This window comes from Nannospalax galili, unplaced genomic scaffold (assembly GCF_000622305.1).
Source record: "Nannospalax galili isolate Female #2095 unplaced genomic scaffold, S.galili_v1.0 scaffold302, whole genome shotgun sequence".
Taxonomy (NCBI): Eukaryota; Metazoa; Chordata; class Mammalia; order Rodentia; family Spalacidae; genus Nannospalax; species Nannospalax galili.
In genome coordinates this window covers 2,798,084-2,812,143 of record NW_008350120.1, presented here as the reverse complement: position 1 = coordinate 2,812,143, position 14,060 = coordinate 2,798,084, and the positions used below count along the sequence as shown (strand labels likewise).

General features: G+C 47.6%; 1 long non-coding RNA gene across 1 annotated transcript in view; it reads right to left on the bottom strand.

Annotated features, from left to right (window-relative positions):
- Positions 1-13,232: 13,232 nt before the first annotated feature.
- Positions 13,233-14,060, bottom strand: part of LOC103745330 — a 20,940-nt gene continuing 20,112 nt past the window's right edge. Inside the window, exons 2-3 of the long non-coding RNA XR_607747.2 lie at positions 13,889-13,935; positions 13,233-13,538 (exon numbers count right to left, since the gene is read on the bottom strand). This is a non-coding gene — a long non-coding RNA (uncharacterized LOC103745330). The remainder of the gene's footprint in view (positions 13,539-13,888; positions 13,936-14,060) is intronic.

Genomic DNA, 14,060 nt, shown 5'->3' with positions numbered 1-14,060 from the left:
GCTAACAACTGTCTGTAACTCCAGTTCCAGGGGATCTGATGGCCTCTTCTGTCTTCCGTGGGCATTGCACAACATGGGTGCACTTACCTAAATGCAGGCACAACACTCATACACATAAATTGAAGAATTGCTTTAAAATAAATTTATTTATTATTTATTATCAATGAATGTAAGATTTGCATATATAGTTTATACAGTGGAGGTCAAGTAAAGATTTCTTGAGAGCACGAGGTGTTGCGGTGCACACCTTTAATCCCAGCACTTTGGAGGCAGAAGCAGGTGGATCTCTATGAGATCAAGTCTACCCTGAGCTACATAGTGAGTCCCAGCTCAGCTGGGATTACAGGCAGACACTTAAAAAAATAATTGAGAGAAAAGGTGGTCAAGGGTGGAAGTTTAAGAAGCCCTACCTTACAACTATTGCATTTTTCTTCTCATAAACAACCAGTATTGGCCAAGGGAGGCTGACACAGAGAGCTCCTGGCCACATTCTCTCTTGTTGACTAGGAAATCAGAGAACCAGAAAGTGCTGGACTTCCAGGGCAGAGGGACAGGAGCCAAAGAGGTGCTGGGGGAGCTTTCCTGAAGGATGCTATGATGGTGATGTGAACACAGAAGCAAAACCCTCACCTCAAAGGGATAAGCGATGCTTATTTTAAAGCCAAATATGAGTGACCATGGCCCAGGAACACAGATTCACCACCCCAAATTCCATGTTCCAACATGGAAGCAGTTTCAGGAAGCGTTTATCATAACAACAAAGTCATAAATGAAAACACTTATCAAAAACATTAGTGGAAACATTAAGTAAGCAGATACAGCAAGAGAAACCTCAGCTACAGGCTCGGGTGCCGACTGATGACACTCAGCCTTTAGGCTGGTGGACACGAGGGTTTTGTCAAGTCAATACATTTCCAAAAAGGTTTTATCTGTTAGTCACAGGATATTAAGTCAGACACAGAGGTGGGAAAGGAATGGCTATTTAGGGGGCTAAAGACAGCCCAAGATAAATTGTGATTAGGCTATGGACCTGCAACATTCCAAACTCTCCCCATCATTGAAGTTCTCATCAGTTATCAGGCCTGCAGGAGATTCAATTGAAAATGCAGGGTTTTTTTCTGAGAACCTTCCTTTGTAGTTAGCTCTAATCGTCAACTTGACACAATCTAGAATTGCCTCTGAAGAGAGTTTCAAGGAGGGATTGTCTAGATTGGATTGGCCTGTGGAGATGTCTGTGGGGGAGTGTCTTGATTATGTCAATTAAGGTGGGAAGACCCAGTTGTGGGTAGGGTACCATTCCCTGGGTTTAGGTCCTGGACCATGAAAAACAGAAGAAAGCGAATGGAGCCCAAGCACCTGTTTGGCTCCTCTCTCTGCTCTTGGCTGTGGCTGTGACTAGAAGCTTTTAGTTCCCTTTACCCTCAGTGATGGATAGGAACCTGGAAATGTGAGGCAGACAAATCCTTTCCCGTATGTCGTTTTTGTTAGACTGTTTTATTACAGCAATGGGAAGGAGATTAGAAGTCACTTTTGCTGATCCCGGGTGAGGGATGAGCACAGCAGGGAGGTCACGATGCCTTCAAGGGTAAATGCCTCCATGTGGAAAGTCCAGGGAGGGGGGTGGGAGCTCCACCCCTCCAACCTCTCTCCTCCTCTGTTCTCAAATTTCCTCTTCCTTACAAGCCACACTTCTGCCAGAAAGCACATCCCTGCTGAGGACATGGGATGCCATGGGGAGGCTAAGCAGGAGACCAGCCTCTGAGTGCATGTGTTGCAAGATGCTGCTAGGCTATGAGGCTTGCCTGCTTTAAGAGCACCCCTCCCTCACCTGAGGGGAAGCTGCAGCTGGAGGCTGTGCTGGTGTGCCCATGGTATGACAGTGTTGCATAGCACTGCCAGGCAGACCATGGACGACCGCCATCTTCCCAAGCTTGGTTGCACCTGCTTGCCTAGAATCATCACAGCTAAGTTTGTTGACTGTTACTCTCAGCAAGAAAGAAGGGGCAGAGAGAGGCAGCCACACCTCCCAACCAACCATACTGCCCTAAGGACAAGGGGAGGGGCTAAGGATATATTAACTGAGGAAGTGAGAGGAGGCTTTCTCACTGTTTTGTGTGGCTGTGGGGAAGTCTCCATCCACACGATGAAGGCTTTCCAGTGCGGTCTTAGGAAGGGGACACCTACACTCCTGTAAGTAAACCCTCACCCACTGTCCTGTAAGTAAGCCCAATAAACTCACTGGGTTCCCAGTCTGCAGTTTGGCAAAATTGTACCTTGATTTGTCATAGGGACCAAGGGAGGAGGGGGCAGACATTGCTTACACCTCCCAGAATTTTAGCAATAGACAGATGTTGTGGGGTTTTAAGTATTTTGCCTTGGTAGAGTAACGAGCCTGTTTTGACTTAAAATAATTTCTCCCAGTGTGACATTAGCAGGAATCCATGTTCTACAAGAAAACCTATCATTTGGACCCTGACACATCTTTTCCACAAATGTCTTTTCACATCTGTTGATGTGAGATGCAGTTTCGCTAGCCACAGAGCCCTGTCTTGTGCAGACAGTGAGGGGCACGCTGGCTACCACCTCGTGGGCCATCGCACACACCCCTTCTACCACAGACCTGGTGTGCTCTCCACAGAGCAGCCGCAGTGTGGACAGAGTCCTCTCACGATGACTCTGAGAGTCTGTATTAGTGGAGCCCCAGGAGAGCTGGGTTACACATGTCTCCACTTACTTTTCTGCCCATCCCTCCAAGAGCACCATCTGAGATACAGCATTAGTTTTTGACTTGCAATGGACTGATTAAATAGTGCTGTTAAGAGATAGTTTAAACTCACTTCAAAGTACATGCTAAAAATTATACTTGAAATAAATTATATAAAATATTAATAACCAATCCAAAAATACCTGTGTCATAATGATATATAATTTACCCAGCTTGTAAGACCTCATGCAGTTTGAAATTATTCTTTTTTGATACTTCATAAATGCACACTTCTCAGGTGCAAAGGAATGGAAATCTCTTAGATAATAAATCATTTAAAAACTTCCCAGACAAGCACTGACACACGCCAAGTGTACAGGAGAGTTATGGTATCAGAAGAATCCTGTTTAGAGGTGCAGCACAGACCTGCTCCCACCACTTCCGTGGTCTGACTACAAGGTACAATGGAGGGTTTCTAAGTGTTTACCATCAATCAATGGGCTAGGCAACATGCACAAATTAAATGCCTAGTGCCTTGAAAACCACAGACAACAAGAGGTCACTGTAGTATTGGGCTTGGTTGACCACCATTAGCATGTAACATCGCTAAATAATTTAACTCAGAATATAATCCAGTGCTAAATTCCATCATTCAATGTCATAATTAGACTTAGAAGTGGTGAGGAGGGACGTGTGCTCCATGCCAGGTGTGGTACTAAACTGGGATTTGCAGCATGAGTAGGAATCAGAGAGCAAAGAGGGTGTGAGAGCCTGGGGAAGGAAGAGGCAGAGGCTGGATGGGAAGAGCCTAGCCAGGGCGGCAGGGTTGAGGGAGCGGGAGCTTCAAAGTGGAAGAAAGGAATCCATCTGAAGGCTTCGGAAGCAAGTGGAGAAATTCCCCCACAGAAGGGATGCTAAATCTGAATGTGCAAACAGAGGTCTGGCCACAGGCAGCAGAACTTCCACACTGTTCCATCTGCACTCAGGTGGCTGTGCTCTCGGGAGCGGTGAGATACATCCCTAGGGGCTCCTCACTGCTGCCTGCAGAGACTTCTAGTCTTTTCCATGAGAATCAGCCTGCTTAGACCCGCGAAGGGCTAGCTGAGCCTGGGATGCGACTCAGCTGGTAAACAGAAGCATGAGGCACCAAGTAGGATCCTCAGAACCCATCTAAGGAAACTGGGTTTACTGGTTCCCGGTCACAATCCCAGCACCCAGGAGGCAGAGAGAGGAGGATCCCGAGGGCTCAAGGGGCCGGCAGCCTGACTGAACTGGTGAGTTCCAGGCCAGGGTGTCAACCTATCCCAGCAAACAAGGTGGCTGGCATCCAGGAAATAACAACTGAGGTTGACCTCTGGCCTCACACATACCCGCACTCAGTGTACTAGTTAATCTGAACACGTGCACGTACACACACACACACACACACACACACACACACACACACACGGCATGACAGCCCTTCAGGCCACGGATGCTTGGATGTGTGTGATGGGCTGTGTACACGTAAGTCTTCCAAAGCTCAGTGTAATATTATTGCCTGGGGAAATGTTAGATGCTAATCATGGTAAGTTTTCCTAATACACAAAAGACATGGGCAAACATTGTTGACAGCTCTTCAGACGCAAGCACCAGGAGATGTGGTTTGTGGCCACGATTACTTCTCATGTACAGAGAAGGCACTCAGCTTGCACATATCTTGTCCCACAAGAATGAGCAGAGTCCCCAAGAGGGAGGAGAGGGGGTGGTTTGTCAATATCCAGCCCAACCAGCAAAAGCATCTGAAGATCAATGCAGAAATGCTCAATGGGAATGACTGCTCTCCTCTCCTCTCTGACAGCGCCAGGCAGCTGCTGTGGGGGTGCTGGCCTCCCATCAGCCTGGTACCAAAGTACAGTTATGGATGGGGTAGGAGGAGACCCACTGAATGGAGCTTCTAGCTGGATTCATGGTTCTCTAACAGGGCAAGAATCTCAAGCCCCCAGGACAAGGGAGGTTTCCCATGAGGAAGCCTCCCTTCTCCTGGCAGCTAGACCCTGAACACTACCCGGTGACAGGCTGCAGAGACTTCCATCTAACAGCCAGGATCAAGGGAAACTTTCTGATAGCTCTTCTCTGATTGGTTCCTTTTCTAACCTTATTTTTTTATTTTTTTAAATTTTATGTGTATGAATGCATTGCCTGCATGTAGGTAGGTGCACCTGTGTTGCACAATGCCTGTGGATGTTAGAAGAGGGCATCGGATCCCCTGGAACTGGAGTTACCAATGGTTGTTAGTCACCATGTGGGTGCTGGGAACCGAACCTGGGTCCTCTACAAGAGCAGCCAGTGCTCTTAATCGCTGAGCCACCTCTCCTAATCTCCTAATCTCCGGCCCCTAATCTTATTTATATACCCACATTCAGCCAGTCAGGGCCCAGATGTTACCCCATAAATTCAGATGCTCCAGGGCTCCATGGACAAGAAAATCGAGGAAAGCTCAACAGAGGGGAGGAGGAGAGAGAGGTGCTGGAGGACGACAGGCTGGCGCCCTGCACCTGAGTCACCTGCCCCAAGCAGGAAGTGCAAGGGACCGAATCCCTCACGAGTCAGCAGGACCTCCAAGAAGTAAAGATGGCACACTCCCTGCTTCTTCTAAACCCCAACAGATGCCCCTTCAGCTGACCTGCTTAGAGTCCAGAGCCCTGGACATAACTCAGCTTGGAAGTGGGACTTGTCAGCTTCTCTAAATTGACCAAACTTAGGGGACAGAAACCACTAATACCCTTAAATCCCAGGACCCCCCGGGGGGAGGGGTGCTAGGTTCTCCATTTCCAGGTTCCCACTCCATCTGTGGAGAGGTTTATCTTCCTGCATGGCTGTATACTATGTGCAGTTCTTATGTGGGTGGACGAGGTCCCTTATCTTTCTACTGGAGTTGATTCGCTCTTACCCTCTGCTGCTCTGAGATTTTCTTCCTGCCTTTTAATTCTTTAATGGGCTGAGAAAACAAACCCAACAGTACCCTAGACGGATAAGGTGGCCACAAATGATAATGCCAACCACAGCAGGCCCAATGCTCCAAGGACTCATGGGGGCCTCCTGCAGCATGTGGCCCCTGCTGGCTCCCTGCAGACTGGCTTTGCAAGGGATTGCTCTTGTCTGGTACCCAAAGTCTCCAAGAGCATTCAAGCTATAACATAATCTCTTGGTTGATGGTTGGTACCCAGGAGCTTGCTGAGTACTTAGACTGGAAAATGCCTTTCTTGATTGGCATCCAGCTGCTAACAAGGGTCTCAGAGTTCTGACTTTCCAGTTCAAATCATTATTCCCACATAGCAAATAAAGTCAGCCTGGTTTTCCCTTCAGTGTCTACCACACTCTATTCTCGAAGGAGGGCCAGACAAGGATCTGGTTAGAGATAGACTAGAACGCAATGCCTGGTAGAGAAACAGACTGCTCACAGCCAGCTCAAAATGCATGGTGGGTGCGTCACAGGGCGAACACAGCTGTGCCTGGGGATGAGGGCTGGGGCAGAATGATTGCTACTGGACGTGGAAATAGGGAAAGGAGGCAGGTGGATGTCAGGCCTGGCCTTGCTGCATTGGGGTGCACTGGGGTGGCTGGCACTGTAAGGAGGTTATCCAGTTTTGCCATCTCTTGGAACTGGCATAGACAGGACCTGACAGGTGGACTCAGGAACCGAGTCACAGCAGGAAGGTAAAACCTGTGCTCAATGGTACTTCTTTCTACTTGATCATAACGAAGGCAGTGTAACTGCCTGCCTGTAGGAGAGGAAGTGCCAGGCTTAAGCACAGGCTGCCCTAGAGAACACAGCTTCCACTTTGAGAGGGCAGCCTGGGCTTCTGCAAAATAGCCAACCTATGATCTGCCTGGATGAGGGGATCTATCAGGAAGCAACACACCAACTTATGGGACACTGGGGCAGGGGGAGAGGTATATAAGGCTTGCACTTCCCAGCAATAAACAAGTCTGCAGCACCTTGCCTAGTGCCTGCTCTCACCTGACTCCCGGAGTCTGTGTGTTGATTCCACACCACTCACCCCCACCTCGGCCAGAACCCTTGCTCCCTGCAGTCCCTCCTGGGCTGGACCCACGAGGAAACCTGCAACGGCTGTCCTGCCAAGGTCAAGGGCCAAGGACCCAAATCCGGGAGGTCCTTCTCTCTCCCCCCTTCCTCCTTCTCTCCTCAAATGACAAATGATGGCACCACAGAACTCTACAGCAGTGAGCTGAGGCTGTGTCTCAATCGGTAGAGTGCTAGCCTCGCATGCATGAAGCCCTGGGTTCCATCCACAGCCCCGTCTAAGCAGTGCAGTGACACACGCCAGTGACCCCAGCACTGCAGACATGGAGGGTCAGAAGTTCAAGGCTATTTTCAACTACAGAGAGAGTTTGAGGCCAGCCTGAGCTACATGAGACCCTGTCTCAAAACAAACCATTCGGCAAACGAAACAAAGCTCTGGATAGGTAAAAGGGACAAAAAGTGAAACCTTAACAACAACAAAATCAATACAGCTCAAGCAGATAAGACAGAGACTGGAGAAGAACACTCACCAGAAGCCCAGCGTGTGCCAGTGGCTAAATTCACCTTGTCACTTTAATCTTCAAAACAACTCTGATGTTGTTCCCAACTCGTACCGGTAAGAAAAAGAGGCTCAGAGAAGCTGGTTGGCAATCCTAAGATCATACAGTCACTCAAGACCTCGAGCCTCATTCCGTGTGTCCTAAGCCCCTGAACTTTCACACAGTGCCACACACAAGCCCACGGAGCCAAAGCTTTGAAGGCATGGGTGCGGCTTGGCAGCGGCCAGCAACTTACATGGAGGGCAGCCATTTCTTTCTGATCTCCCTGGCTGTGTGGTACTTCACAGCTCAGCCTCCAGGATACAGAGAAGACATGCCCAGGCCATAGCCTTCTTTGTAGCAGTGAAACAGCCCTTCTAACGCCTGCTGGAGTTCTTCCTAGGACTTCTATTACGGACAGTGTGGAGAGAACAGGAGGATGTGCTCTATCTTCTGCTTCCCACTTGGCATACACTGCTTCTACTTTTGATGTCAACACTTATGACACTGAGAAGTCACAGGAATGTGTTCATAGATGATCACACCATATCATATGATGGATAATAAGTATTTGGAAGATCCGGTAGGCCGCATTCAGCACCACCATCCTCGGCAATGTGACTTCCTTTCAGTCCATCTCCATGGAGAGCTTCTGTTCCTCTCATCTTCTGAGGTCACAGTGGCCTTGAGACATATTTTGCCTGCTAGAATTTGTCAGCACAACAGGTGGAGTGCCCACACTGAGCTGGGACTTCCAGCAGCTTCTTCATCTCCTATCTCTGGGCACCCTCGACGGTACACAGGCGGTCCCTAGAAGCTCCGCCCCCTACCAGAGCAAAGGTGAGCAGGGACAGAGGAGGAAGGCCAGATGGGACCAAAGGATGCTCAGTTCAGCTCAGTCTAAGTCTGCGGCACAGCAGAATGGAAGCTAAATCAGCTGCTAGATTTCAAAGGCAGGCTTGGGGTCGACGGCTAGGCAGCCGAGCAGACTGATGCATAGTTTAGACTAATTGGCAAGTATCCTGCATCCCTCCAGAGTTGAACGGCCTTGGGGTATTTAGACAATGGTAAAAGGAGGTGAAGGGCAAGGCTGATCCTTCCCAAAAGGAGCATAAAATCTAGTTAATGCTCAAAACCCACACACCCAATAAATAATGAATCAGGCAAGACGGGACCTGATTATGTGATCAGCCCAGGGCAGGCAAAGAGGAGTCCGGAGAAAAATCAGCACATTTCCCACCTAGAAGTGTCTCAGTTTCCGCCAGTGTTGATCATCCCAGAACCTCCCAGAACCCCCTCTCCTTCGGGGAAAGCTTAGCCCCTAATTACGTAATTAGTAATGACCTGCTCTGGGATTCCCAGCAGTACCAATGCCATCCAGTTTCTTTGTTTGGCTCTGGTGAGAGGTGTCTAGGTTGATGAATATTAGTGGACGGGAATTCTAATCCCTTGTTTATTTCACAGCATCTTCCTAACACCTTCTCAGGTAAAACTAATAAAAGCTTTGCAGAATTTGCAGTTCTACAAACTCTCCACAAAGAAATGCACTGAGAAAGCCCAGGAACATACCTAGGAGGAACCTGTGCTGCCAGTTTGAAAAGGCCCTGGAGAGAAATTCATAAAATGCAGTGAAGAAAGGTAAGCCTTCAGAACCCACAACCCTTCCACAGCAGGGCCCTGGGAGAGGAGTACTCAGTCCCTAGGATGCCCTCTGTCAGTCCCTGGGAGAGGAGCACTCAGTCCCTAGGATGCCCTCTGTCAGTCCCTGGGAGAGGAGCACTCAGTCCCTAGGATGCCCTCTGTCAGTCCCTGGGAGAGGAGCACTCAGTCCCTAGGATGCCCTCTGTCAGTCCCTGGGAGAGGAGCACTCAGTCCCTAGGATGCCCTCTGTCAGTCCCTGGGAGAGGAGCACTCAGTCCCTAGGATGCCCTCTGTCAGTCCCTGGGAGAGGAGCACTCAGTCCCTAGGATGCCCTCTGTCAGTCCCTGGGAGAGGAGCACTCAGTCCCTAGGATGCCCTCTGTCAGTCCCTGGGAGAGGAGCACTCAGTCCCTAGGATGCCCTCTGTCAGTCCCTGGGAGAGGAGCACTCAGTCCCTAGGATGCCCTCTGTCAGTCCCTGGGAGAGGAGCACTCAGTCCCTAGGATGCCCTCTGTCAGTCCCTGGGAGAGGAGCACTCAGTCCCTAGGATGCCCTCTGTCAGTCCCTGGGAGAGGAGCACTCAGTCCCTAGGATGCCCTCTGTCAGTCCCTGGGAGAGGAGCACTCAGTCCCTAGGATGCACTCTGTCAGTCCCTGGGAAAGGAGCACTCAGTCCCTGGGACAGGAGCACTCAGTCTCTAGAAAAGAGTACTCAGGTCATGCCACTTCCCACAGTAAGATCCTAAGAGAAGGGCAGTCAACCCTATCCTGTAAGCCTCCTTCTCTCCTGCCCTCCACCCTCCCACCCCCTGAAAGCAGGATTCAGACAAAGACATACTGTCATTACCACCCCAACCCTCAAACAATGCAACATTCCTGAAGCACTAAGCAGAGGGTAATGTAGGCCCACAGACGAGAACAAAGCTCATTCCTACTTCCTGATCTTGGTGGAAGACACAGAAGAGGTAACTCTCCACAGCTGGGGATCCTGCATGCTTATGACCTTAATGCATCCAAAGTCCCTAAAACAGGACCAGCATATAACGCACATACTCTCACGATAATTGATCTCCCCACAGAGGCCAGCAGACCCTGACTCACCTGAACAACACCCTTTCTCTGTAAATTCTTGGAGTTAAAACTATTAGTGATTGTCCCTGCTAAAATGCATTTCTCAATAATCTGGGAATCTTCTGCAAGAATAGCCAGTGCTCATAACTGCTGAACCATCTCTCCAGCCCTGAAAGTTTATATTTTAATTTTTCTGGCCTACTCTCTACTTTGATGTGTTTCATAGAGATCAAGTGAGGGGTACCGTGCACAGGATGCAAAGGGCCATTCATCAAAGAACAGACATGGTGTGTATTTTAGCACCAGGCAGGCTCACATAGTATTTGCAAATATTTTTTAAAGTGACTAAATGTTAAATTCACAACTATAGGGGGGGGTGGTAAACACATGCTCACACAGGTTTGGAGATAGGGAATGTGGATTTTTCTAAATTATTTAGTCACTAAAAGCATTTTGTGAGCTGGCAAGATGGCTTCACCAGTATAGGTGCCTGCTGCTTAGCCTGATGACCTGAGTCCAGTCTCCAGGACTCACCTGGTATAAAGACAGAACTGACTCCAGAAAGTTGTCCTCTGACCTCCCCATGCAGCAGGCATGTCCTGACTTGTGTGCACCCCCACACACACACAACAGCACACATGCAAGCACGCACACAAACACACACTCATGCACACATGCACTCACACTTACACAAAATAAATAAATAAAAATATAATAAAACTGTTTAAAGCAATTTGGAAACATGTGGTAGTTCATACAAGCACACACCCCACACCCTCACATGTACCCCCACGCCCCATACCTCCTTCTTGAACCTCCCAAGGACAAATGCAAGTTATCAGAGCCTGCCTCAGGAAGAAGGGCGCATACTCTAAGTGCCTGGCCCCCGCCCCTCTCTCACAGTGGCTTGACTGTCTCATGTCTCCCCGACTGTGTTTCTCTCCTTGACCCCCACTTCCTAGGTGAACCCCTGGATCAGGAAGGAAGAAGAACACCATGCACTTGGCCACATCAGCTTTTAGAAAACTGAGGACCACAAAGAGAAGCGCTCGGTAACTAAACCACAGGACCAGCAGCTCCCCCATCCCTAGAGGTAACGAGGACCAAAGAAAGACCTTGGGCTGGGTGAGTTGGGAAGCTTCAGAGAACTTGGCCAAAGAATTGCATTGACTGTTGGTTTCCCCAGAGAAGTCCAGCTGGAGTGGACAGTGTAGTTTTGAGTCAAAGGCAGAGATTACAGAGATCCTCCAGAACGACTCCTATGAAATTATTTTCTTTATCACTAGGAAGGTAATTATCACTAGCAAGGCTACTCCATACAGGGAGCACAGAGTCTAGAAAAATCTCTATTGCCACAGAAACTACCCAGTGTGGGAAATCCTACTGTGAGCAGCACCATTGCCCAGGCATCAGGAAGATGTGCTGGTTGGCTTCAACTGTCAGCTAGATGCAGCCCATAGTCACCTGGGAAGACTATCAATGAAGGGTTGTCTAGATCAGGTTAGCCTATGGGCGTGTCTGCGTGGGATTGTCTTGATTTATGCGGAAGACGCATCTTAACTGTGGGTAGTGCTGTTCCCTGAGCAGAAGATCCTGAGCTGGGTAAGGATGGAGAAACTGAGCTGAGCACTAGTATGCACGTGTTCATTGGTGGCTGTTCCTGGTTATGGATGTGATGTAGCCAGCTCCCTCAAAGCTCCTGTGGCTGTGACCTCCCTGCCATGAAGTACTGTCACCTGGAGCCGTGGCTGAGACTAACCCTTCATACCTACATTGATATTTCCAGGGTATTTTGTCACTGTAGCTGTAAGGAAATTGGGACAACTTTATAAATGAGACTAATATCGATTCCTCGGAGATTATAAAAATGTTAATAGAATATTCTGGACAAATTCAGCTATCAAGCATGAAATTTGGATGAGTGAGCAAATTTTTCAAAACCATGTGATGCTGGATAGGTTGACCAGGCTCCAGGTGATGGACCCACACCCGAGAGTATTTGAGAAACACAAATTAGACTTTATAGACCTCAAATAAATAATAGAGAACGGGAAGTGAGGGTAGGGGAAGAGGTAGGGGTGCACCTGAGAGGAGATGGGGCCAGAGGTCTGAGTATGATCAAAACACAGCGTATGAAATTCCCCAAGAATAAAAACGTAATTTTTAAAAAGAAAAGTATTAAAGCAGGTTCTCAGAGATAGTCACGCCCTGTTTAGAACAGCATTATTTATAGTACTCAAAAGGTGGAGGCCCATTGACAGATCAGTGGATAAAATCTTTGAACGTTTATACACCATGCGATGTTACTATGTTGGAAAGGAACAGAGTTCTGACACATCTATAACCTGGATGAACTGTGATCATTAAGCCAATTGAACAAGCCAGTCACCTGAAGACAGACGCTGAACAAATCCCCATACATGCAATACCCAGGGGAGTGAATTTCGTAGAGACTCTAAAAATATATGGCAAAAATGTTATAGCCATTGGCACATACTCTGAATATCCAAGGCTACTCCAAGAAAGCACTAGGAACCACAGAAATGCTACCTACCAAAAAGGCCACCCCAGAAATCATTATTAGTGTGAGATGTTATGGATGGGATTTGCCTTCTTCCAGAACCACTCTCTAAAACTTTTCCAGCACAGCTTGTACTGAGTATTACAAGCAGGTTGTAGGTAGCAGGTTATGAGCCAGAGTGCTGGGGTCTGCCTCCAATACCAGCTCCTCGAGAGCCTGGGGCAGGAGCAGAGGATGGAAAGACTTAGAAAAGAAGGCTGACATATTTACAGTTATTGCCACTTGAAACCCCAAAGGATTTATAGACAAATTTTATAGATGATTTAATTTTTTCAGGTTGGGCTCTCTAGAATCAATACAAATTCATTTGTTTCTGTGATGATGGTCTTTTCAATACGGTCCCGGGTTACAAAGGTCTTTTCACTTTGTGAAGAGTCCCCTAACTGCACACTGATGAACTGCAGTATTATTTGTACTTAGATTTTATTTTGGCAAAAGTTTTCTTATTTTATTATTCCTTACCAGACGTTGTAATTATCAGTGCAAGTTTTTGTGTGCCCTTGGTCAATAATTAGAGGAAAATCCCTGACAACATTTCTTTTGTTAAAACATCTTTTTATTCTTTGAGGATTCCATAGATGCATACACAGTTTGTGCTGTCCATACACTCGTGGGTGTCCATCACTGGAGTATGGTTACCTACCAGGTGCCACACCCTTAAAGAAAACTGACTCTTCCTCTTCCAGCAGCTAACAACTGTCGATAACTCCTCAGATAGGGGTGAGCCCCTCCTCCTCCACGCTGGCGTGGACAACAGTATCTTTCTTTCCTTGTAGAAACCAATGGTAAGTGTTGGAAGAATAGAAAATTCTCTTATCCTGTGGCACAGACATGCTACAGAATTGTAGAGCTCATGACAGAAGATGTCCTGCAGATACTGATGACAGACTGCTGTGTGACTTGTCACTATTCTAGAGACATAGTCTGTACTAAAACGGATATGGACACCACAGGAACAGGAACTCCAGGAACACCACCTTGAAGAAAGCCAGACACAGGAGATGAAACTCATTTTTGAAAACCACCTTGCAAACTATGCAACCACAATGCCAGTACTTCATAATTTATATTTCAGGTCCCCAGTTATCACGCCGTTTAGGGTCTGAACAAGTTTCCTTAAAGAGACTGATCAAACAACTTAGTGGCCCGTTTCCTTTGCCTAAATGGTATAAAGTTGGAATATGGGCGTGCTTGCTTGAGATGTGATAGAAATCATCAGAAGGAAAAATTGTAAGATTTACAATAATAATGACATGAGCCAAGAATTTGTTAAATGTCAAGTTCTCATCAGAAAGTAGATTGCTTTGTAATAACTGCAGACACTTACAATTTGGCTGATGTGTCAGTTCAAATCTGAAGAGCTGATTTAAATACCTATAGAAAGGAAAGGCAGGTAAGTTCTGTGTGGGTCATGGATACTATCTATCTAGGTTATGGATCATTAAAATCTTTCAAAAGTCTTCTTTGTACAAGAATATGATCTTAATAAAATTCTTCAG